This window comes from Lissotriton helveticus, chromosome 8, assembly GCF_964261635.1.
Source record: "Lissotriton helveticus chromosome 8, aLisHel1.1, whole genome shotgun sequence".
NCBI lineage: Eukaryota > Metazoa > Chordata > Amphibia > Caudata > Salamandridae > Lissotriton > Lissotriton helveticus.
The window spans coordinates 650,183,890-650,211,381 of NC_136069.1; positions in this window are offsets into that span (position 1 = coordinate 650,183,890).

Below are 27,492 nucleotides of genomic sequence, written 5' to 3' on the forward strand. Positions count from 1 at the left end.
GCTTCCCCGAATATGTACTTTGTTTGTGGCACCAAAGCTTACACGTGGCTCCCAAAAGGCTGGAAGGGTACGTGCTACATCGCCTTCATTCTTCCTCCCACGTATGTGGCTCCAGCCAACCACCACCGGCAAAAGCGCGCTGGAGATGTTGAACAAGCCGACTCCACCGGAGCACAGTTCCTAGATGCAGCAAAGGGACTTGTTCCTCTGTGGGGACCAATGGCAAATAGCCGCACTATCCGACACCTGACTCAGGCATTAGAAACAACCATTAACATCAGCGCTGGCGTCCTCGCCAACAACACGGCTGAGCTTCAGGCAGTCCGCCTGGTGGCTCTTCAAAACCGTCTTGTTCTAGATGTGGTTCTGGCCGACCGTGGAGGTGCATGCCGCATCATCGACTCCAGCTGTTGCACCTACGTGCCAGATAACTCACCTTCAGTCTACAAAGCAATCGAACACCTCCACAGACTGTCCTCGGAGGTTCACCAGGAACAGGAAGGATGGTCGCTTGGAGGCTGGTTCTGGGACACTTTAAAGAACTGGGGATGGAGAGTGTTAACGTTTTTATTGATACCAATCATGATACTATGTGGGTGTTGTTTAGGTATTCAATGTTTACCATCTTTATGTGCACTCGTTTCCAACTGTATGTGCCCGAAGACTTTGAACTTTAAACCAGAGCACATGAGTCCCCTATATGAAATAGAAGTGCGTGGTCTCATGGGGATTGATCCGAACTGACAAGCTGGCGAGACATGTTAAAGGGAGGACTGTGGAAATTTAGTTTGTGTACTGAACATTATCTACGCCATCTTGCAGACTCACGTATGAGAATACACGACAGCCATTTTAGGTACCATGGTCTCCCTGTTCACGATCGCCCGTCAGCACATTTCCCTGACCATGCAAGCCTTCTCCTCGCACCCTGGCTGCCCCCGCGCTCACATGCACAAGCCATGAAACTGTAAAAAGTTCAATCGGGTCGGGGACAATCGATATTTGCCCGGCGGTATTGCCTCTGTGACCCTCTAGTTATTAAATCAAATGAAGAGGCAGGCGCTGGAGACTGGAAAGCAGGAAACAAGGTTTTTTTATTCTCTCCGGAGGAGAACACAACGAAACGGACAGAAGGTATCGTTCTGAGGTGCTCTAACTGTATTCCTGAGGCCTGGCCTCTTATACACACATTTATGACTTTATTGTAGATTACACATACATGTTAAAGCTTTGATGTACGGAAAAGACATTCTCGGAACTCCCCTTTGGGCCCGTTCCCATACACATTTACAGTTGAAGTCCCCACCCTAGTCACAACAGGTGATGAGCATCGCGCAGCTGGATAATCCGCCGATTCACGGAATGTGGGGGGTTTGATCGGGTCTCATGGGGTGGGGGCTTTGATCAACCCGGGGATTCTTTGATGGGGGAAGCTTTCTATTGTACGGGGAGGGGCAAGGATGGTATCGGCAGAGCTGGGTGTCGGCTTGGGAACGGGGAGGACAAAACGGGCACACGGGGAAAAAGGGGGTTTGCATCTAAGGGCCGGAGATCATGAAAGGAAAGCAGGGAGGTGTCGCGCTGGGAACAGGATGAGGGCCTGGGGCAGAGCAGCGCCGAAGAGGGGTTTATGACTCAAGGCAGGTGCAAGCAGGGGGTGGTCAGCGTGCAGGCTTAGCGAAGGCAAAGGGCTATGTCAGGGGCCAGCGGCATGCAAAAGGGTTTGTTCTGATCGGGGCATCTTAAAATGGCGGGCGCGCACGACAAAAGTGTGGCATCAGGGGAAGAGGCAAGATGGCGCAGATAATGTTCACAAAAACGTACTAATTTTCAACAGTCCTCCCTTTAACATATTCAAGACATCTTGCTGGTTCATTTTCTACTCGGGTCTATTGTGGTGGGCATGAGAAGGAAAACGGTAGGAACCCTAGATGAAAAATTGTAAACAATACATTTTGAGATTTCTAGTTTTTAGGAGGTGGGCCTATTTGATAAACTTTGATAAACTTGTTCAGCAGGAAAGTCATAGGAATGTAATACAAAAAACGGTTCTGTAGCGAGCAGCAAGTACATATCATAACGTGAACTGGCAGGTTATTACATATTTCAGATTCGGATTGGAGCAGGATCAATACAATGGCGGCTGGGAGAGAAATGAGGCATAGCAAAAACGGTGGTTGTGGATGTCAAATGTTCGAAGTTTTACGAGTTCTCATTGTTCTTTGTGGTCTTTCGTTGGCGCTGTTGAGCACCGGCGGTGGAGCTACGAGTCCAGCTCTGTTCTAAGTTCTGCGTTGCAGGGCACGACCCTTTCCTCGCGTTTCTGGTCGGTAAGGTCCTTTTCGCCCTGTGTCCTTTGAGGTGATTGTCAGAAAGTTCCGATGGAAGAAGAGTGTTCAAAACAGTCCATAGGGTAGGTCAGAGGAAAAAGGGGGATGGAGCAAGGCCAAATTGGGAACAAACTAGGGGAACGAGAGACTTCAAATAGGCGGGCGTGTGACAGAATTCAGAGAGCGGGGACTTGTCGACAGGCACTGGACGTCGAGCAGGGGCATCAGGTCGACCCTTTCTTTTCATGCTGTCGAAAACAGTGCCTCGTCCTGCAGCTCTTTTCTGTCGTGGTCTCGCCTTGGCTAATGTCGCAGGTGTTCCCTAGTCTGCAGTCAGGCCTCGTGCTCCCACATCCGGTCCTTCTCTCCTCCAACAGCAGTACCCTTAAACAAGTTTGAAAAGACAGTCTTTAGAAAATTTGCAGATGGAGATAATCAAAAAGTCTATTTCTCTCCCAGCCCCAGGCAAAGAATGAAAATGCTCGTTCTCACAACTGGCATATGAAATGACCGGTGACGGGCCTGTTGGATTTACTTATGACTTTCCTTCATAATTAGTTCACGACAGTTCATCTGATGGTGACCCACCTTCGTGAGACGAACCTGGCGAAGATATGCTGTTCTCTAGAGTTTTACATTTACAAAGGGTACTGTGAGTCATCAACATGGTACTACACAGGTATTTTGCTGAGAGGCGAACATGACTAAAACATCTCCTTTCTATAGATGCATCCTGCTTTTAAACTACTACGGGGTTCATTTCGGTTATTTCTTTACCTTGGACTAGTCTGTTAACCTTGTAACCTTTTACAGCCCGATTACTTAATTAGGAAGGACAGGGGTTTTATGGGAAACAACCAGGGACATAGGAAACTTGTGGTAAGGGCATAAATCGACCCATCTCTCACGACTGGAAACGAGGGGCAGTTTCATAATTCCAGTTTTTGGGCGGCTGATACAGGGGGGGTAACAGGGGTGATCATTTTTCTGGTTTGGGTACTTCGACCATTCGGGGAGGGGAGGGTCGCGTATTCTGAGGTCCTTGTTTTATACTATAGGAGCCGTTGACATGTAGTTCCCTTATTTCGGGTCAGATTAGGGAACCTCTGTCGTCTTACCTGTCCTTTCCCTTACGGCCCCACCTGGGTTCATTGACTTCTAGCGGAAAAGGAGAGGTAACGACGCGGTCTCAGGGTGATTATATTAAAGACAAGTTTTTGTGCAAATACTGACGGTATTTGAAGCCAATTAGGTGGGGTGCTAGGGGTGGCAGTCTGCCAATTTCGGGGCTAACCACTCGGAAGAGTGGGAGTGCAGAAATAGAGAGAGAGAGAGAGAGAGAGAGAGAGAGAGAGAGAGTGAGAGAGAGAGAGAGAGAGAGAGAGAGAGAGAGAGAGAGTGAGAGTGCAACGGCAGGCTAAATAGTACACGTGCAACAGAGAGGGTGGCAGTGTATTCAAGAAAGGCTATTTAGTGCATTACACAGTAAAGGGCATTCGCGGGTCTGCGTTAGGATCTTGCAATCATGCAGTTTGAGCATTAGACAGGGTAGAGGGGACGCGCCTTGAGAAGAAGGAAAGAAGAAAGGAGGTACCATTTTGTCGCACTTCTCGCATTCTCGGTCCTTCGACCAGTTGGGTCGACGCCTCAGTCACACACACACATTCCCTCATAGTTTCGCATCATACGTGACATGGGTTCATTCGTCCGGTCTGGTTTAAGGGTGATCACTTTGTATCAGGGTTGTGCTAATTTTTCGGGTTTGTTCGGTATGTGAGTAGTCTGCAGGCATGCTTAGACGCCACCTTGCGGCGCTAGTCCGTTTCGTGCATTAGACATGGCAAGGTTTCGGATCTTCGCCACACCTCGGCTGTAATCTCTGATGTAACCTGCAGAGGGAGGAAAAAGGGGGGGGGGGTGGGAGACAGCATTCGCGCACATTCAAATACATGGATTCATAAGTCCTTTACTTACCTCTTACTCGTCTTTCCTCCTCGGGGCAGGGTCCCTGGGGATATGGTTTCTGGAGTCGAGGGGGGGGGTAGTGTGTTCATATAGGTCGTGTGCGGGGAAACGTAAAAAGGAAACCAGAGGTGCCTAGTGCGAGGTATCTAGTCAAAAGGATGTATCTCACTATCGGGGTCCTTAAACCTCTTTCAACGCTGTGGCGTTCTAAGGTTCTTCGGTTCTTGGGCCCCTGATACTTTGGAACGTGGTACTTTATAATATTTACATTATTTTATTTCTCCCTCCTTTTACATTCCCTCATTTACACCGTTCGTTTTACCCATCCTTGGAAGTCAAGGTCTTCCTCTACGCGAGAGTTCATGGGTCAGTTGCGTACTTTGAAGGCGGAGTGTCGTGTTGTTGATCCGATCCGTCCTCCAGGGCTGGGTAACCATCTTCCTTTAACCTTAAAGAGAGAGCAGAGTAGGGTGCACAGAAAAAAACTTTCCCACCGATCCCACATTTTTTTAAAATAAAGCATGCAATACCCGTCCATAGTTTCAAAGACTTTATTTTGCAAAATCATTTCAGCATATGGATTATGAGGGTGCGGTCGTATTTGGCCGGTCGTGGCAATGGCTAAAGTGCATACAGTGGGGGGTTTCGCTTGCAGCAATAAAAACATCGGAAAGTTTTACTCGTTCATTTGTAAGTAACTAAAACGTCTATTAATTGGTTGGGGGTTCGGGGGCATTTATTTTCCTATATGCATACCGTACGTGAGCGTCGTAAATGAGGTTTACATCAGTTATAAAAATATAATACATTGTACATTTGTAATCAACATTTGTAACGGGGATCCTTTCATACTGTTCGTCGTGTGAGTTCTCCTTGTCTTTTCTAGCCAAGTGTACAAAGGATCATATAAAATCTCAGAACATCAAGTTTATATTAGTGCGAAGGAACACCACGAGGTGTTCGTAAGTTCCGATTGATACCAGCGCCATTTTGGGCGGGGCCGGCACAGTCCGGAAGCAGCATCAGGGGGAAATGTTTCCATTACTGGCAGTTTGGACCAGAGTCCTTTTCGGCAGTTCTAGAATTCACGCTAACAGAAGGTGTGGCAATGTCATGTTTGTTTCGTTGGCGATCAAGGCAGCCGTCCCTTACCGGAAACCTGCAAAGGCCGAAAGTTCCGCCGGGGACCTTTGTATGATCTTCAAGGCTGCGGAGATGCTGTCGGAGATGGGGGCTCGTGCTCCATGGGACAAATGTTCGAGTTATATGGCTGGCCAAAGTTACTCTAGTGGCCGGGGCCCGCCTTCCAGCGGATCCAGACGCCATTTTGAGGCCCTACAGGGGCCACTCTCGTCGAGTTTGCAAGAATGGAAGAGATCCTTCGGAGTGAAAGGAAGAGGTCCCTGTTTTGTGTAAGCGGGACGTTCAGCTGGGGTGCAGCTGTGATGCCCCCACCTGGGGGGGCGAGGGAGACTCGTTCACATCGTCTCCTTCTCCCGGTGCACTCCATGCCGCTCCTTTTCATCGCCCCGCATGAAGGTCTCTCCACATCCGGTGTTCCCCAAGTGCCACCATTGTACGTTCGGTGCTGCGCAAGTACTGGGGTGCCACCATTGTACGTTCGGTGCTGTGGAAGTATTGGCACCATCGCCTGACTGGGGGTGTTCGGCGTCGGGCCGGGGGCTGGGAAACCTCCTCTCGGTGGAGGTGGGAGAGGCTCGTCCGCGTCGCCTCTCCCTCCCAGCCCAACTTGGACAAATTGTTGTGGAGGTACGTGCAGGACATCCCGCCGTCCAGGACTGCTGCGGCTGTGACGGAAGAGAAAAGGAAGAGGTGCCTCGTTCTCCTCTGGACATGTGGCGGGACTACCTTAGTCTTTCCAGGCCCGTTGCGGCCGGCCAAGGAGACATGTGGCGGGACTACCTGCAAATGCCCAGGCTGCGGGCTCCTGCCTCTCCTCCGGCTCCCCCATACGTTAAGATTTCCTGACCAAGAGTTGGCGGCCGGGCTCGCCTTATATGGGTTGCCGTTGGTTGGGCGTAGCCGTAACCCTGCCCTACTTTGGAAGGTTCCAGAATGGGGGGGGGGGGCGAATGTTCTGTTTGACTTTCATTTTCTACAGTTTATCGTTATTATTCCTTGTTTGTTGTGTTAAATTAAAAGTTCAAGTTCATTAATGGTCTACGGATTTTGTTTTACCATTTCTTTCTTTCCAGGTTGCTTTTATGCTAAGTTTCTGCTAACAGAGGTCGAGTAACACGGAAACACGTGTAGAGGGATGACGCAGATTTGTACATTACATACACACAAACTCAGACGGGGGACAGTACAAGTACGACATACAAAGACCCAAGACAAATATAAAAACAGTTATTGGTCATAATTATCTCTTTCCGTCTGTGAATTTTAAACGAGGCTGGGTTCCCGTCTTGACATTGCCCGACCTAGGAGAACTTGAGCATGCCGCTGAGATTTTCCTGGCGAAATCTGTGCCATCGGGCATAATCAAACGTGGTAGTTCTGTCTGGTCTGTCTATGTAAGTCGGGTTCTTCTTTGTCTCGCGCCTTTTCTCGTACTGTCGGTCTGTCGTTCTTGTCGGCCCTTTGCCTTTACTCACGCTCAGTAGAGTCGGGCATTGGGCTTTCCAGTGTCCGACATACCTACAAAAAGCGCATTGGTTTGACCCTAAGTCTGGTCGTCCTTTGCATAGTGTCGGGGGATAAGTCGTGGGTAGCGGTGTCCTGGGGTTGTCCTGTCGGTATATTTCTCTACTTTGTTTGTCCTCGTCTTTTCTCTGTCGTTTCGTAGCCTCTCTGCGCCACATACCGAGACTGTCGAGCATAATTGGCGTGGTCTTATTATTTCGAAGGGCTATTTCTAACGTTTCTATTTTATCAAGGTCAAAGGATCCTGCCAGTGGCCACTGTTTGTCTTGACTCTCTTCGGTATACCTGTGCCATAATTTATTATAAGCTATGGTGACTAACCCATAGTTTATGAACATGTCCTTATTAGGGGTGCCTTCTAGTGGAGCTATATGGTCCACCTCTAACACCCGGTCCGGGCTAAACAGGCTATTTATCAGTGGGGAGAAGACAGACATGACGGCTCGTAACGAGGGACTAAAAAAGTCAGCACTGCCTATCTTATCACTAGGTGCAAAGACTAGACAGAATATTTCTATTCTACGTTGTTTGCAGGCAGTGAATACCTCATGGACCAAAAAACCAAAAGACCAATAAATAACAATGGGGAGAATGAGTAGGTCCGTAAAGATCTGTGTTACCTACCCTTTTCACTATCTGCAAAAAGGGTGGTCACTTCCCTGTTTGCAGACAGGGAATCTCCAGGAAACAATATTTTTGCGAACAACAGTTCAGTTTCAAGCAATTATTAAGTGGGGGAGAAAGAAAACAAGCACGGCTGCTACCCTACCTATCCTCCACTGCTTGCAAAGAGAGAGAGCCTGTTGTTTCTCCGTTTGCAGACAGTGAATCTCCAAAAAAAATAAAAAAAATAAAAATAAAACGAGCAATACTAGTATTTTTGAACAATCAAGCAATCAAACAAATTTTTTCGCAACTTGTCGTGGCAACACGACCTTACCCGGACCATGTGGACAGTTTCTTGTCTTCCGAATCCAGCGCCCGATCGTCCTCTTTTTCTCGTATTTCTCACGGCACTCCTGATGGTTCCCAGTCAGGACCGTAGATCACTCGAGAGAGGTCTGTTCGGAACTAGTGAAGTTCGGATGATCGGCTGCCAGACGAGGGTCTATTGGGCAAGAGCTCTCCCGATCGTTGCAGTCGTTCACTCTGTCGTCGGGACCTCTCCCACTGGATCCACGAGTCGCTGATGGGCCCCACGCTTGGGACGCCAATTGTAAAAAGTTCAATCGGGTCGGGGACAATCGATATTTGCCCGGCGGTATTGCCTCTGTGACCCTCTAGTTATTAAATCAAATGAAGAGGCAGGCGCTGGAGACTGGAAAGCAGGAAACAAGGTTTTTTTATTCTCTCCGGAGGAGAACACAACGAAACGGACAGAAGGTATCGTTCTGAGGTGCTCTAACTGTATTCCTGAGGCCTGGCCTCTTATACACACATTTATGACTTTATTGTAGATTACACATACATGTTAAAGCTTTGATGTACGGAAAAGACATTCTCGGAACTCCCCTTTGGGCCCGTTCCCATACACATTTACAGTTGAAGTCCCCACCCTAGTCACAACAGGTGATGAGCATCGCGCAGCTGGATAATCCGCCGATTCACGGAATGTGGGGGGTTTGATCGGGTCTCATGGGGTGGGGGCTTTGATCAACCCGGGGATTCTTTGATGGGGGAAGCTTTCTATTGTACGGGGAGGGGCAAGGATGGTATCGGCAGAGCTGGGTGTCGGCTTGGGAACGGGGAGGACAAAACGGGCACACGGGGAAAAAGGGGGTTTGCATCTAAGGGCCGGAGATCATGAAAGGAAAGCAGGGAGGTGTCGCGCTGGGAACAGGATGAGGGCCTGGGGCAGAGCAGCGCCGAAAAGGGGTTTATGACTCAAGGCAGGTGCAAGCAGGGGGTGGTCAGCGTGCAGGCTTAGCGAAGGCAAAGGGCTATGTCAGGGGCCAGCGGCATGCAAAAGGGTTTGTTCTGATCGGGGCATCTTAAAATGGCGGGCGCGCACGACAAAAGTGTGGCATCAGGGGAAGAGGCAAGATGGCGCAGATAATGTTCACAAAAACGTACTAATTTTCAACAAAACCCCCCATGACTCTGTCTCAGGGAATCACACGCGCCTGACCAACACCTCCTTCCCGTCCATGAATACCCCTCTATGGATAAACCCTTCCACCACGCTCGATTGTCCACACCAGTCCTTTCCGTCCATGAATACCCCTCCTTTGATGTCCCCTTCCTCTGAGCCTGAACGTCAGCACTGACTGCTGGTCATCCTCTAGCCCGAAGATACAGTTTATTGCCCATTACCGTACGCCCTCGCCTCTCCTGAAAGAGGCCACTATTGATCATGACATCCCCGCCCCCGGAGATTCGATCAGGCGCACACATTCCAAAGAGATCGGCAGAACACTCAGCTGCGTGATAGCCCCTCCCAATCATATGAGGGGAAAGGGTCTCTACTGTTGTCATGTGTTGGAAGGGGTTGGAACTGGGGGGTGTCGGAGATATCGTTCTGATGTCATTCTCATGCTCTACAATGTCCCTGTTGTAATAAAGGACGTTCACATGTCTTAAACCAGTGTATAAAAGACCAGGTCTCAGAGAGGTAGAGAGAGCACCTCGAGACGATACCTCGTTGTCCGATCTGATGTGTTCTACTCCGTCGGAATAAAACTTGTTTCCTGTCTTCCAGTCTCCAGCGCCTGCCTCTTTATTTAGTAACTTCGTATGGTATTAGAGGCGTTCCACGCCGGCAAATTTAACTTAGGAAACAACTTCTGAAATCGCCTGACCATTGTAAATTGATCTTTATCAGACAGGGGCTGTAGGGAGACATGCAGAAGATAAGTCACAGATGCTTCCCCCTCACCAGTTTTCCAGAAGAATGAAGTCACACTAAATCCTGTGACTCCAAAACTTTATTATGTATTATCGCAATCTACACTATATGGAGAAGACATTTAGCAGTTGGTTGCACTGGGAAACTATGTTTCACCCTCCTTTTCCCTACTGTGTGGTGTTCTTCAAGGTTCTTCCCTGAGTACAATGCTTTTCAATCTCTATGTCCCTCACCTGGCCAAATTGAGAAAAAGCGATGGCTTTGCCCTTGTATCGTATGCAGACGATACCCAGATAATTGTCTCGTGAGCAGCTCATCCAGTCAGTCCCACAGCCACCAGTTTTCATGACTGTATGAATAATATAGGCAACTGGATGACAGATACATTTCTGAAGTTAAACTCATCCAAGACTGAGGTTCTGGTATTTGGCAACGATCCTCTATCTGGACAGATTGTTGGTGGCCTGTTAAACTTGGCCTTTTACCTACACAAGCGTCTAAAGCCAAAAATGTGGGAGTCATCTTCAATTCTGAGCTTCCCTTTGAAGCGCAAACTAATTTAATCACCTCTCTTTGCTTTTTTATCCTCAAAATGTTGAGTAAGATACTTCCCTCAATTCCTATGGATTTAATGAAAACTGTGGTATCTGTATTGATATCATCTAGGTTGGATTACTGCAATGCTCTTTTTACCAGCGCCTCAAAATTCTGTACCAAAAAGCTGCAGACAGCTCAAAATGCAGCAGCAAGAGTACATCTAGGAAACTCCAAATTCGATTCTTCTTCCAAAGCTCTATCCTATCTGCACTGGTTGCCTATAGCAAAACGGATAGAGTTTTTATCACTCTGTATCACTTTCAAATTGTTGAATAATTTGGGGCCAACACAGCTGGAAAACTACCTTAAGAAATATATATTCCAGCAAGGTCCCCGCAAGGTCAACCTTGCTTAAAAAAGAGACTAACCTGCTAAAATTTAGAAAGGGCTTAAAACATGGCTTTTCAAGGCAAAAATCTTAACTCACTCCAGCTAGATCCGTATGTTCTAAGGGTTAGTGCCTAGACACCCTAGGGTATCTGTCATGGTTTATAAATCTATCATCATCATCCTCATCATCAGCAATGGTTATTTTGGCGTTAGCACAGGGAAATATGAGAAAGAACAATAATATAGTCAACTAACTTAAACAAAGCCTTTCAGAGATCCAACTATCCTTGGCTGTCATAATGAAAAATGCACACATGGTCCTGTGTACCTTTCCTAGACTGAAAGCAGCCCTTGTCTTTCTAGCCAGCATGAATCAATTGGTTGAATCCTCATGTCAGGCAAATGTCCTTCAGAATTGCTTCTGGAATGGAGATAAATTAAGATGCTATCAGAATGATTTTTATAGTTGGGTTACACAGAATAAAAAAAACATTATAATAAAAGTGCTCATGTCCCATAATCCCATGATGTATTTGAGAATATGACCTGAGAACTGCTGACACTTGGGTGCCAATTCACATAACCTTGTTTCTCGAATACATAAAGCATTACTCATTCATTTACTCCAAAATTCAATTAACAAACCTCCGGCTGAATATCTCTGCCTGTTTCTCTGCTAACATCCTCATTTAGAAGTAGGTTTTAGTTGTAACAGTGGGAGTAACAAGGGTTCGGGCAGGGAAAATGGGTAATAATTTCTACAAAATTGTTAGGGTTAAGTGAAATTGGAGGAGGGGCTTAAGGTACAACATATAAACCACACAGGAGTAAGAACATCGAAATTCACAAAATACATACTCAAATCTTCTATAGTAGCCCTACTGACAAAACATGCTTAAAGCTACTTCAGTCCAGTCTGCAGTAAGTAAAGAACCACACATGGCCAAGCACTGATATTGCAACACGCTTCCAACAGATATCAATGAAGACAGGATTTGACACTTACACACAAGGAAAAATGTACAATTCTTTTAAATAACATTTTAAATAAATCTTCCTTTAAATTAATTTCAATGTTATTATTCAATATTTTATTATGGAATTTAAAATGTCAAAATGGTACTTTTCCATATATATAACTTTTTAATACAATCTATTTGTGTTTTGAAGGTATAAAGCATAACTAGCAAATAAGGCTACCTTGGCACTGATAAAACCATGACAAATATCACTAAAAAGACTTACTTGGCTACATAAAGAGAGGACGTGTATTAAAAGTCCCAACTAGCCCATAGCTAGATCGAAATTTAAAAAAAATTAAATAAACACTCTCTTGGCACAGATATTATGGTATAGAGTTCACATTATGAGATGCAGTACAGGAAAAAGCCTAACCGTCAGCTATTTTCTAAAGAAATTGGGTAAAAGCCAAGAGACATTTCTTTTTTTACATGAACGACTGATTGGGACTATACCCTTAGAACCACTGATGCAATAGAGGTGACCGATGGAAGTGGAAAGCGTTATGGGCCAAACACATTAATTTAAAAAAGAACCTCTCTTTAACAGGAAGCCAGTGTAGGAAAGCCAGTTGTGAAGAAATATGGTCTCTAGGACAGAAGTGCAGAGCCACTTTGGAAGCAAATTCCCTGATTAACTATAATATTTAAATCTGGTAAATGGACAAGTCAAGATTTACATACGTTATGTAATCAATCTGAGCAGATATACAGGCATTAAGTATCTGGATCTTATGTGGGAATGAAATAACCGCAGATAAAGAAGAAAAAACGGAGCTGGAAATCACAAAATTCTATCACAAAATAAATCAGCTGGAGTCAAAGATTATTCAATTCTGACTCAAGTTCTTTTAGCACTGGACTAACGATGGAGGAGAACTAAGGACCTTAGACCAAAACAATGTCCTCAATGTTGAAAAAGGCCAAATGGTCTTAGAATCTCAGTTTTGTGACAGTTATTTTTCAATTTATTCAAAATAATTTGTTGAACTTTCATAAGATCTTCATAGAGGTATTTGACTTTGTGGCTAGTCTCATCGGTTTGCCAAATGGTGGCACTAAGATTTGAAATGCTCTATTTGACAGACAGTCTGAAAACCATTCCAGTGCTCGATCTTTAATCTCTAATTTAGACCACTTAGATAGAATAATTGTTTGATTTACTGTGTCATACGTGGCCATGAAATTAGGGCAACTGAAAATTAGTGTCTGCTGAACCACGGAGGTCATCCAAAGCAGAAAGGACTCTCAGCTCTATTTTTTATTTAAATCACAAATAAACATAACTATCTTGCATTTCAGATGGTTACTCATTCAACACAAATGAGAGAATAAAGGGGAGAGAAATTTAGCATTTAAATGCATTGCATTTAATTTTACAAATGAAATGTGTTTTATTTTTATAAATTGTTTTTATCAATTTCACATTTGTTTTTTAAAATGTCCTATTACTTTCTATAAAGATGTCTGCACCCTGGTGGTGGTGATCTCCACAAACAAGCAGAAGTGACATAAGTAGCTATTCAGTTATAAACTCAGTTGTAGGAGTCTCCACCTCCTCATTTGAGGAGGCAGAGACTCTTAAATCTACATATGGATGTAAATCTACACATGGAAAAGATGAATTTCATTCATGAGATTTAGCTCAGAGTGTTGGTACAGATCACACTCATTTTCCCAGGGGTGAAAATGTATGGTCTGTTGCATGACCGAGGGCAACTTTGATGCCAAAAAAGGTGAGGGACGGGGTGGTGTAAGGTGGGCGTAGTGGATGCGAAGCAGGTATATGGCGTGGACAGTGAGTTGTGGGGTAATTTGAGGGTCACTTCATATCCATCTCATGCATTTGTCCCCTTATTTGCAGTTATGTACCTGAGGTGGAGAGCCCCAAAATGTTCGAGCTGAGCTCGAACCAGGTACCTGGTTGTGGCTGAGCTTGAGGTTCCTTTGAATCCTCTAGCTCAAAATAAACTAAGCCTTCACATGGCTGTTGGCTACCACCCACGCTCTAAACTCATGCACTATGAATGAAAGGAAAAGCATTAATTACACTGTGATGTAAAATGTGAGAGGAAAAGAGATACTCATTAATTTACTGAATTGCACAATGTGAAACCAGAAAACCTGTGGTCAATCTCGGCACAATGCACAATGTGAAACCAGAAAACCTGTGGTCAATCTCGGCTTCCCACCTTGAACAAATTGTTTTATCTTTGGCAATTGGTTTTTTCACTTAGCTGTACAAAAACTCATTTTCTGTTTGATCTAATAGTCTAGAAAGTTGTTCTAAGCATAATAACAACCTAAGCCACCCAGAAGGTACATATGAAAAACAAGCATTGGCATAGCCAATAGGTCTCGCCTTTGGGACCTTATAAGTGTAACAGCTGATTTTGTTGCACCAAAGATATTGTGCTGCATAACTAAATACTTATGAGTTCCCAAAAGGACTTAGAGGGCTCAACTTGACATGGGCTGTGATTATTCTTTGAAATGGGTAGTACCCTGTCCCAATTAAAAATGCAATTTCTTGTCATCAACTTCTCAGTAAAGTAGTAAGGATCATGATCATAGATGGGCTCTGCGTATCAGGCAGGTAGTTATAGAGAGTCAGTTTGGTGAAATGAGCACCTGCATGATGTGCCCAAAATGTTGTGTGCTAAAAAGCAAATGGGCATCTGCTTGGAAAGCAGCCTCGGTAGCGGCTATGCGGACCATTGGTAAACCAGAAAGAAGAGCGTTCCCGTAGCCATAATTTGCTCAGTCAGATTTTAGTTCCCATCTTGTGTCATTGTTCTGGAATAAAAAGCAGGACCCAAGTCCTAAAAAAAGAAGTGGGGGGAATCACCAAGTTAGGTTGAATGGGTGTGACATCATATCACATGACATCACAGGAAGTAACACCATTGTGTGCGATATCACAGGAAGTGACATCACAGCACGTGACATAGCACGTGGCATCACAGGAAGTGGCATTACAACCCATGACCTCACAGGAAGTGGCTTCAGATCATAGGACTGCATATATGTTTAGCAGGTCTATCCTTAGTACATTTGAGTGCATTACAATATGTAACAAATTAGGTTTTTTGCATTGATGTTATGCCAAAATATTGAAGCAACCCAGAAACAAAATCTGAGGCACAGCTTAACAATTAATTTTGTAAAAACCCTTCCACAACCAAAATGGGCAGCAAGGATAAATGTGGCAGTAAATCGGTTCTGTTTAATTGGATGCAATGTTGGCATTTTAAAATATCTTAGGGGGTTAAGATATCTGCTGAATAGATCTTTGTATGCCAGCTAAATTTCAGGGAATGATAGTAATTGTTAGAACTGGGTGTCTCTAGTTGGCAGAGGTAGGTACTACTGTCCAAATAGGGACACTTGCTTCTAGTCAGGGTAAGGAGGAAACCCTCTGAGATAACCCCTGCTCACCCTCTAGGTAGCTTGGCACGAGCAGTCAAGGCTAATCAGAAGGCAATGTGTAAAGTATTTGTACCAACACTCACAGTAACACAGTGAAAACACCACAAACTGACTCCACAACAGTTTAGAAAAATAAAGATATTTAATCTAAACTACACAAGACCAAAATGACAAAAATCCAACATACACAGTTCAAGAATATGGTTGCAAAAGAGTTCTTAAGGTTGCGATACAAATAATCCACAGTTGCGTGAAAAGTTCACAGTTGCGTCACATTTAGCCAACAGTACCTTTAGATGCGACAAAGTTGCAAAAGCAGAAGCTGGGGCGGTGGAAAACAAGCGATGCGTTGCTCCTGAGACCTTGGGGATGCGTTTGCGACAGCCCCGTTGCAGCAGCGGGCGTGTTGCAACAAATCCGGTCTGTATGTGGAGGAAGGTGACTTGTATGGATTCCGGTGCGTAGGTTTGGTAGGAAGTTTGTTCACGCAAAGGCACGATGCGATGATCTCGTAGGGGCTGCGGCGAACTCCGGAACGACGATGCGCGATCCAGCGGCAATCTCTCTCTCGCAGCTCCTCGATGCGATGGCTCTGCGATGATGTTCGCAGCGACGTGATGCAGTCCGCAAGCAAGTGGTGCTGTGATCTCACCCAGCGATGCCAGGCTCTGCCACGACACTCGCAGCGATGTTAGTCTTCCCGCACCGGTCTGGTGCGTCCCGCAAATGAAGGATGCGATGGCTCTGGCAGCGGCAACAGGCGCTGCGACGATCTCGGCCTTCGATGCGGCGGGAATTTCCTTGCACTGTCGGGGATGCGCTCCGCAGCGAGCGATGCAATAACTTTTCTTTAGCAAAGTCTTTAAAGCTTGATTTCCAGCTTCCCAACACAGGTACAACTTCCAGAGGCACCACACAGGGGCCACACACTCCAGGAAGGACAGAACTCTCTCAGTAGAGCTCAGGGGTAGCTGGGGGTGAAGTCCTTTTGTTCATGGGACTTCAAAAACAGGGAGCCAGCTCTTCTCAGGCCCTTGGAGATTCCTTCAAGCAAGGGGACACAGCACCAAGCAAAGCCCTTCCCCTCTCCTTGGCAGCCAAGCAACAGCAGGGCAATCCATCAGAGCAACAGCTGGACAAACTTCCTTCTTCAGTTTCAGCTTTTTCCTTGGCTGAGGTTCCTTCTTGATTCCAGGATGATATAATTTTCTGTTGTTAGGGGTCCTGTACTTATACCCCTAAAAGTTTTTGTTCTCTTTGTGCAAGTGGGCCCTGAGACCGTTCTGAACCAGTTCTGGGTGTTCCTTGAGCACTTTGTTTTCCTGGCTTCTCCTTTCCTTTCAGAGTGAGGGACAGGGTCGTCAGCCGCCAGACAGGAGGTGGAGCCAGCATTGTGGAAGGCAGGCACAGCCCTATTCAGGCCCAGGTGCTATCTCCTCCCACGACTCAAGTTGCAAATGCAGTCATTCAGCCTAGGGCTGACTCAGCCAGCCTCCTGGGGAATCCCCAGCCCCTGTCACTCTCAAACCAGATAGTCAATACACAAACAGGCCAAGGCACACAGAAAGGGCAGACAAGAGAACAGCAGCTTTCTAAAAGTTCTGTTCTCAAACACAGGATTTTAAAACAACCTTTCCTAAAAGGTGTGTTATTAAATTCTGAGTTCAGGGATACTAGACTTTTATGTCCTATCTTGTTCCTATGGGAAGATATGCTGGTAGCCACTGTAGCCAGCATCCCTCATGATAGCCTATGGAGCAAGATAGCCTTGCAGCAGTGAAAAACAAAAATGGCTGTAATTCACTGGCAGAGCATGTCACCTGCATGTGTACATGCTCTACCTTTCACATACACTGCACCCTGCCCAAGGGGGTACCTTGGGCCTTCCATAGGGGTGGCCAATGTGCACAGAAAGGGAAGGGTTAGGCCTGGTCAGTGGGGACACTGACCAGGAGGACATGGCAGTTCAGAGACTGCACACAGGCACTGCGGTGGCAGGCCTGAGACACCATTTTGGGGCTACTCATGTGGGTGGCACAATCAGTGCTGCAGGCCCACTAGTCTGAACTGGGGTGGCAGAGTGGGCTAAAGAACGGTGATGGATTAAAACCAGATCTGTTAACTGGGTGTGAGTGTTTGATTGGTTCAGATGCTCTGTCCATCACCACCACCTTTTGTACCACTAGTAGCATTTGTCATCACCAGCCCTGGCACACCCAGTGCACTTTACTAGGGACTTCTTGGTGATGCAAATGTGCCAATCATGTATATCCAATCACATTAACAATTTACACAGAGAGCATATGCACTTTAGCACTGAACAGCAGTGGTAAAGTGCGCAGACTCCTATTGCCAACAGCCATGGGTCAGGAAAAATAAGGGAGGAAGGAGCAAAAAGTTTGGGGATAACCCTGCAAAAAGGGCCAGTTCCAACAGTAATGGTAAGATACCTCTGGAGGACAACCTATTTGCTGGAGAGATCGGTGTTTTGACTAGTCCTAGTATTGAATCAAAGTAGCATAGAGGGTTAATATGCCTCAGGCAAAGCACATTATGTAACACACAGAAGACAGATTTGTATTTTTATTTTAAGTATAGGTCAGTTGATTACTGCTTTTAAGCCAGATCCTTTTGTTACTTTTGTTACTTGCAGTTCAAAAACTGCAATCCTTCTAATATAACACAGTGATGTATGAAGGACATGTGGCTCCCACACCTTTTAATCCTCTCTGTCTTATGGAACACATACTTTATATTGATGTACCCACATATGTCATTGTCAATGTATAATCTATACATGTGATGTAAAGTGCTCTGAAAACCTGCATTGGGATGAGTAGGGGCACTACTCATCCCAATGCAGGTTGTCATTACACTTTACATCACATACACACAAATGCCATTTTAAGTACCACTATTTTGTTTTACTTCTTTTATAGCGCTTTAGCACTATTAGTGCACTACTAGTGCAAAAGTGCTATAAAAGAAAAAAAACAAAATAGTAGCAATTAAATTGTTATTGATGTAAATACTGGGGCGACCATCACATCTGACATTCTTACAGTGCATGCATATTTATTTCTTCTATAAAGGGACTGAACAAAATCAAAAGCATTTCTCTCTTAAGTACCTGTGAAGTGATGAGATGTGAGCTTTTGTTCCCCCTCAATTGCATCTAGGTGTGAGGCTCCCGATATCTGCCCTCCACGGTACTCCAGCAACAAGCATTTGCAATGCAATAGGTGTCACATTTGCGAGAGTTTAAGCTATTGGCATTGTAAATGACAATGCCTTTTATTTATGTGTTTTATAAAACAAAACACATAAATAAAAGGCATTGTCATTTATAATGGCAATAGCTCAAACTCTTGCAAATGCAAGACCACTTTAATGGTGGCGTGCCCCTTTTATTTAGATGCTGCTCGCCATATTTATCTCACATCAAGCTGTGTCTAAAGAAAGACGCACCGGTCATTAAAGTGATAGCATGGCATGGGGCGCTTTTGCAACAAAAAAAATGTGTTTCTGAAGCTCAGAAACACGTTTTTTTTGTGTAATAGCAGCCTATGCTGTGCTTTCACTTTAATGACAGCTGTGTCCCATTCTTTAAACACAGCTCACTGTAAGCTGAATACGGTGAGCAGCTTCTAAAGAAAGGGGTTCGTCCACAATTTAAGTGAAAGTACAGATTGGGGTGCTTTCCCCCCAACAAATATACAAAATTTCCAGAGCGCTTTCACTATAGTTAAAACGGACAGCGCTGGCAAATAAAATAAATAAATAAGCACAACCGCTATAGTTAAAGCGGACCGGCCCCCATTACTAATAAAAATATAAAAACAGGTGGCATGCTGCTTTGTAGGAAAGCAAGTTGTGGGAAAATAGTGCTCATAGACTGTAGATAAAACAGACTGTGTAGCAACACAAGTAAAAAGTCCGGTACTTATGGGAGGTTACAAATGCAGACAAGGCGGTACTATGGAGGGACTACTAAGCCGATTCATGAATCAAAAGCAACAATTTTGAAAGGACAGTAAGAGGAGTCATTTGAAAAGATGGGCGGAGCTTCAAGTTCATACCTGAATACAGCATGCCTCACAGAGCAGCGCATACGCTGCCATGCTCGACCTTAAAAGAGGCCTAATGGCCCCTTAACTTCGGCCTTTGTTACGGGCCCAGTTTGCATCTGATAAGCCTCTTCCCTGCCTGCACGTTGCTGCTGGGAACAAAAGCAGACAACGTGCAGGCGCTGCTCAAAGTGTCCCAGTCTCATTTTGACACCGATATGAGAGCAGCATATTTCTGTGAATTTCGGGGAACGTGGCACTCCGCTGAAGGAGGCTAGCTGTTCAGCAGGGCAGACGGTGTCTACCCTGTGAAAATAGTGCGTTGACGGCATCTACCTACATCTACCCTCGACTCAAGCCATGGTATACATTTGTCATTCTTCACACAAAAACATACTATAGCGGATCCATCCCTATGTCATTCTCAAGTGCCTGACTATGTTGATGACGGATGGTCAGATTTGACCCCAAAAAAAAAAATAATGAAAAAAACTGCAGAGCTCACTGCTGCCAAATCTTCGCCTGTCCTCTTTGGGAATACACACTGAGGTTTTAGCAGAGTTACCTTTATTTAGACTTGAACTGATTTTGATTCATAAATTCGCTGTTCTACCTTCATATAAAATAAAAAATAAGAGATGAACATCCCAATTTCTGCTATTATTGTATCACACAATTCCATGGCTTTCAGATTTTATAATTTCTACGAAAAACATTCTACAAAACAAGTATTTCTGCATGACTATGAAAGCAAACAGAAATGTTGAGTCACATGTGTTATAGAAAATGAAAGGATAGTTTCCATTATTTTGGGGATTACTCTGCCTGTGCGAGAGGGTTGATTGTTCTATAGCCTTTTTGGAAGAAGTGTGGAAAGAGAGGTGATTTCTGGTGCGTTCTGTTGAGGTCTGTGTGCTGCGCAAGGCAAGGAGTTAGCTTATGGGATGTAACTGACAGACGGTATTACGTCGGGCTTCTTACCCTTGACTTGGGGTTTATTGATGTCTGACAGCAGTTCTGACTGGGTGAGTGAATTAGGCTTAATTAAGGGATTTGCCCAAAATCACAGGATGTTAAGCAGCCCCAGTGACTTGGACCTGGATCTCCAGTTCCGATGTTGGCAGCTCAGGCCGTTGGGCCATATTTGCTCCTTGTATGTGTGTGCAGAGTGCTGATCTAAACCGCTCAGTATGCGGATATATTGTTGTCACATGATTGTCTGAAGGGTTGGTGCCAAGGCAAGCCGTCCAAGAAGAACGTGTATAAAATTACTGTTTTTGTGTAACATGTTTTCTTCATATAACAGTCAAATGCCCACCGTTTTACTCCTGATATTATCACCTGTCTTCCAGTATAAATTGAAACACTGCGTCGCACAGAACTGTTTTACGAGCAGTGTCTGCGTTTGGTAAACTCGAATTGCTATTCACACCTAACAGTTGACCATGGGCGAAAATGTATGAATGTATTATAAAAATGTGTTTACTTTCAAAACGCATTTTGAGGACCTCAAACAAGCGCTCCAAAATTAGTATTAATGCAAGATAAGTGAACATTTGGTTGTGTCGGAGTACTGAAACTGTGCTTGTCTGTGTGTAGACTCTTTTTCAAATAGAAATTAATTAAAATATAAAACACTAAGTATACCTTTTCCCCAGTGATGCGAGTGAGTGCGGCACTTAAATAACGCCACTGTGACATCAACCGACACAATGCAGTTGTTGTGAGGTGTGCAGAGGTGTGTACTGCAGTGAAAGGAAGAGGCGTGACATGAAATCCAGACAAGGTGTCATGACATTCGGCAGCACCGGAGGCGGGCTCCAGAGAAAAACGTTGGACACCTGCACTTATTTTTTGGTTTACTTGTTTATTAATTTATCCATATTTACACATTCAGGTAAAATAAAAGGGGCGTTCAGTGATTAGCCCAGACCTCAGTGTTCACCGTAACTTGTACTGTAAAGTCCAAGAAGACAAAGAGCGTCACCGAAGCCAATCTGGTGTTGGCCAAAAACAAAATGAAACGTTCCAAACCACTTGCAGTTGCACTTGCAGGAGTGATAATTGCTGCCCTTTGGGGGTGCGCGCTCTTGCAAGTAGATCACCTCACGTGCACGCGTTGCCATTGATGGCAATGCAATGTGTGCACGTTTTTGGGCCAAATAGCAAGTCCATGACATGAGGTCCCATCCTATGCAACCAAGACCTAATAACTTGCCTCTGACTTCACTAACGGCATTGTTGGCAGGCAGGAGGAGGCATGAATATTTTTAAGTTAATGTTTGAAAACGATCACTTCTAATTAATACCTCTCAATGCATTGATAACATCTCATGTACTAAGGAGAAACACTTCTGCATGTTAATGAAATTAGATACTTTTAAAAAACATTTTGAAGAGAGTGACCATATTTTTACATGTTGGTTGGACAGTCTTTGAAAATTATTGTGTTCCTAAAGATAAGGGGTGCCAGCAAGCGTTCTGTGCTTTTTGTCTCTTGCTTTAGTCAACATTTAGATAAATGCTTTCATGTTTAACAGGCTTCTGAATGTCAATATTTTATCAACTAAACAACAGCCCAGTGTTGCTTTTCACTGGGGCAAGGTTCATGAGGGCTGCAAGCAAACCCTGGGCCATTTATTGAGTATCTCTGGCATAGATCTACATATAGGAAGATTTGCACATGCAAACTTACCCTTGTGAATAGGCCACATAGACCACAATACGGGTAATGAGGATTGTGTTCTCTCATACTGACTATAAATGAACTTGTTATGCAACAGGGTTAGTAACAATGAAGGCCTTACATGTATAAAAAATAGATGGCAAACATCACTAATTAGCAAGCTTTTGTAGCATGTAAACAGCAAAAGGAAGTCTCAATACATTGCCATACTACAGGCTCAAGGGATGAAGGTCATGGACTATTTGACATTGGTCATAGACTAAATGGCAAGGATTACGCTTTTAAATGAGCACCACAATGTTTAAACATTGCAAATAATGGCAATGTTTTCCAGGAAGTTGGGACATGCATTGGGAGTCTTTGTGGAAACGGAAATTAGAGGAGCAAAAAGAATAAGAAGGAGCATTCGACAATTATGTGTAAAAAGCAAAAAATAGGAAATGCAAATGGAGCTTAAAGGAGATATGCAATACATAGAAGTGTTAGGGAAGAAAACACAAGCTGACAAGCAAGAATTCAGAGGGATTCAGAGATTTCTATGACAGCAACATGGATATTATCTTCTTCCTCAATAAATCTGAATCTGTTGCCATCTTTAACAAAGTAGCCCTTCAAAGTCTGGCGCTGCAATCCCAAGTGACCGTATAAGAACCACAAGAACCGAAGTGCTTCTGAAGCAGCATGGAGGCGATGCGTGGTGCCATGCTGCTGGAAATATCGCAGCCCGTGTTGTTAAGCAGATCCCCCTGACTCAATACTTGTGTTGGGGGAGTACTGCAGCCCATACATACCATGTAGCATCTGGAGTGGAACGTGGTAAGTGAGAAGCCACAGGGGCAGTGGAGGAGTAGAAGCAACCGAACTTTCTGAAAGACGTTCAGATAGTGGGGCATGGGCAGGGCTCTCCTGACTTTAGCCATAGGAGGGAAGCCATCCTGGGGGAAGCCATAGAAGGAAAGTCATACTTGACAAGCAGGGAGTGTGAAGCACCCAGATAGAGAACCAGAAGGATACAACAGGACAGAGATTGCCATAAGGGTGGGGGATTCAGAAGACTGAAACAGCCATAATCCCCTGGGATCATGAGGAGTGGACAGAAACAGGCGCTTCAAGCTGGAATAGTGAGAAACTGTGCTCCGAAGACTCATCAGAAAGGGTAGATGGTGTGATTCTGGGCGAGAATTCAGACAAGTGCACTGACGTACAGACCCCTTATTATTAACATAGAAATGAGTGCAAAAGAGGCAGCATTTGTGTGGTTTGGTACCGTTCCTAGATGACAGAGTATATATCCCTACAAAGGCCTCAGAAAAAGGTGTTCACTGCCGTGCTCTTGATGGAGTCTTAGTCTTGGTTGCAGGTGCTGGGTCTGGCCGGGTCTGTGAACAGATCTGCCTGTGTAGAAGAAAGCCATGAGCTTATGTGGGGGTGTTCTGTGCAAAGGCCAGGCTGCAGAGCAGAGGAAACACCTCGGGTATAGAGGACACAGAGAGGAGCGTGGGGCCCATCTGGACTGCCTCGGATGAGAAGCAGCTAGGTAATAAGAAGCAAGTGGCAACCCATGCTGTGCTAGGGCCTGACAACTGATGGCAAAAGGAGAATCCCAAGGCATTCTGAATTCGTAGCCTCATGCAGGGCACAGTTCTCCGCAAACAGATTGACAACAACCAGAACAAAGGAAACCATTAATTGAAGGATATGTATAAGAAGCTATCACACCACAAGACAGAAACCTCCCCTCTTCAGGTTCAAAGTACATGACACATAAGGAATGGATCTGGATCTTCATGATGCCAAAAGTCCACCATACACACACAAGCCAGTTTTTGAAGCATCTGTTTCAGGTTCTGTGTGACATTGTCATTTTACTCCAACAAGACTTGAAACAAGAAATAAAAGACATTAAGGGATGTATGACATTACAACGCATGCTTTTACATCGCATGCCTTTACAACGCGATTTTTACATCGCAAACCTTTACAACGCATAGCGCTTTGGGGTGCTGGATAGTTAATAGTTTAATTTACTATTCCAACTCCAGTCCCCGTGGACACTAGGGAAGGTGTTGGACAGTAAATTAAACTTGTTCCCTATCCTAGAGCGCCCCCCAGCGCAATGCGTTGTAATGGTTTGCGTTGTAAAAGTTGCATCGTAAAGGCACTGCGTGGTAAAAGTTGCGTTGTAAAGGATGTTTCCTGACATTAAGAAATGAATCAATGAATCACTAACACTGACCTTACCAGCGACGACGTTTTTGGAAATCCCTTTTCAAGGATCACTGCAACAGCTTGCCGGACCCGCTGCGCGGGTACCGCTGCGCCGAGGAGACCCACTTATCCACGGACCTGCTCCTGATACCAAGGTTGCTGGGGGTGCGTGTGGGCAAAAGGCAGGGCTGCGAGTGGTGCTGAAGGGACTCCAACTCCCAGGAGTCCCTGCTTAGCTGACCGCCAACACCTGGTCCGCTCTCCCTGCTTGCCCCGCCCCCAGCGCACCTGAAGCAACTTAAACCCTCCCGCTTCAGGCTCCTGTGGGAATCACTAACACTGACCTTACCAGCGAGGACGTTTTTGGAAATCCCTTTTCAAGGATCACTGCAACAGCTTGCCGGATCCGCTGCGCGGGTCCCGCTGCGCCGAGGAGACCCACTTATCCACGGACCTGCTCCTGATACCAAGGTTGCTGAGGGTGCGTGTGGGCAAAAGGCAGGGCTGCGAGTGGTGCTGAAGGGACTCCAACTCCCAGGAGTCCCTGCTTAGCTGACCGCCAACACCTGGTCCGCTCTCCCTGCTTGCCCCGCCCCCAGCGCACCTGAAGCAACTTAAACCCTCCCGCTTCAGGCTCCTGTGGGAATCACTAACACTGACCTTACCAGCGAGGACGTTTTTGGAAATCCCTTTTCAAGGATCACTGCAACAGCTTGCCGGACCCGCTGCGTGGGTCCCGCTGCGCCGAGGAGACCCACTTATCCACGGACCTGCTCCTGATACCAAGGTTGCTGGGGGTGCGTGTGGGCAAAAGGTAGGGCTGCGAGTGGCGCTGAAGGGACTCCAACTCCCAGGAGTCCCTGCTTAGCTGACCGCCAACACCTGGTCCGCTCTCCCTGCTTGCCCCGCCCCAGCGTGTTACAAATCAGTTTCAGTTGGCCGCTGCGTGGGAGCGACCGGGCGAAGACCGGGTGAAGACAGGGCTAAGAGCGGGCCCATTGTAGCCCGTTAGAGACTGAGTAAGACCGGACCGGGCCATCTCTCTTGGTTTCTGCATATTTGTTACTACTGTTTTGTGTTTGTAGTCCTTTGTGGGGGAATCTTGGAATAATGTCCATGCGAGAAAGCAGAAGCAGGGCTGCTAAAGGAGGGAAACAGTTTACCGGGACCTTAGATGACTTCATAACAAGGACTAATACTGCCATAGACAAAGAAATCAATAAAATGCAACAGAGAGTATCTATGGATTTAGAAGCAGAAAGAAGACTGTCCCAGCATTATGCAATGGCCAAAAAATCTTCTCTAGGGCACATAGCAAATGTCAAAACCCCGGAGCGTTTGTCTGGCCCTGTACCAATCATAACAGTGGCGGAAGTGCATCACACCTCGGATATAACCCCCCTTGTGTTAGCCCCTAGTCCTCCAATCAATCGGAGTTCATCATTGGATGTGGTGGATTTGGTATCGGGGGTACCCTTAGAGACAATCCTAAAGGGAAATGGGGCATGTTTGAATAACTTTTGTGGAAGCAAAAAGAGTCCAATTCAAAAAAGGAAACGTAATGTTAAATCTGCCTATGCTAGGAAAAAGGCTAAAGTAGCAAAGGCTCAGTATTTCAACGGTGGGAAATCTAATGAAGGGGGTGGGAGTGGTACGTTCCATCAGGCGTCCCACATTGGCATAAAAAACAGTTTAAATGTTGACGAGGTTAATCTGGATGCAGTAGATAAGGAGCAAATTCCCCAAATTGTAGCCGAGAATGGTGGGGTAATGGGTTGCGAGGAGGAGGGAAGAAATGAGGAATTTTTAAAAACTGTTTGGGAAACGCTAAAAAAAACTCATAACACCTCTGGAAGTTAGATTTTCACGTAAAGAAAATCAGTTGATTGAGGTGGAAAAGAGTATTATAACCTTGTCAAGCCTTAGCATAGTGGGAAGCAAAGCAAAGAGTACATCTGATGTTGCCAAAGCTATACCAGTACCTACTATCCCTACTCCAGTATTACCGCTAGAAATACATACAACCAAACCCCTATCGGAAGTTCACGTAACTAAAGCTACTTACCCACAAACGAATGTATCCAAGCAAATGCCTGTACAATCGGCTCCAGCTCAAAAACATACTGCAGTTTTGAGGACCAAAGAAATCAAGGCCCAACAACCTAACCATCAGGGGTTCTATTCAAAAGAGAAACATCGGGGGGATTCATAGACCTTGCACCAGATGCCAGGCCATATGTAGTAGTGTTAACTGGGGTACCGGAAATAGGCAATCAATATCAGGAAACATTTTGGTCATTGAAGAACAAAGTAACACATTGGTTGAACGTAAACAGGCCCTTACCAAACCATATTATAAGTAATATTTTAATGGTACGAAGGGTGCCATGGATAGGCCCCTCACATAAATCTATCTCAGGTGACTGTATTGTTGTTACATTTGAAGAACCTAACACGGTACACCACTTATGCTCCTGGAACACCGATGGTGGGAATTCATCTATCGAAACCAGACCACTTACTTTCTTTTATCCCCAGCAGACTTACCATAATCATGAAGGGAATTGGTTAATGGCAAGACACTATGCCCGGGGAGGGACAGTAAATGGCAGGCAGGGCAATCACAGTTGGTGGAATGGGGCCCCAACTTACAACAGGTTCAGCTGTCTTGAAGAAGTCGTTTGACATACCCAAAAGACAGGTTGCACAAATAGCCCCAATGGTAAATCCATTATACCCCGCACTGTGCCTTTGACGCTTATAAATAATCCAGAAGAAAGTAATCTAGAAGAAAGTATAGGAATAAGTACAGGGGAGGTAGATGCCCATTGTTTAGGTATTGATGTGGTCCGTGAGCTGCAACAAAATGAGAGATGCATGGTAGCACCAGTTGAACAGAGAGTGAAGGGATACTCCCTTCAAAGGGTGGAGTTTGAAACACGTAGACTGTCCCAAGACGAGTTGACTGTTCCAGTGTCACCACTATTGAATGTAATTACTTTAAATGCAGGACCTTCCAGCAGCAGTGGCAATTCGTCATTGACGTTAATTTCTTGGAATATAGCAGGAGTAACCAAGAATTTAAGGGACCCTGAGTGGGCAGAGTACATTGATTCCAGTGACATATGTCTATTACAGGAATCATGGGCAATAGGTACACCACACAGGGTTGGCTTTAAATCATATGGCATTTGAGCTGTCCCTTCAGTCAGGGGTAGGCCTTCTGGGGGCCTAATCATTTGGGTTAAGGTAACCCTGAAGATTAGGATAGAAGTTTTGGATATCAGTTCACCAGATATCCTGGCCCTCAAAATTAGAACTGTGGATGGGAGACTGTGTTATCTATTCA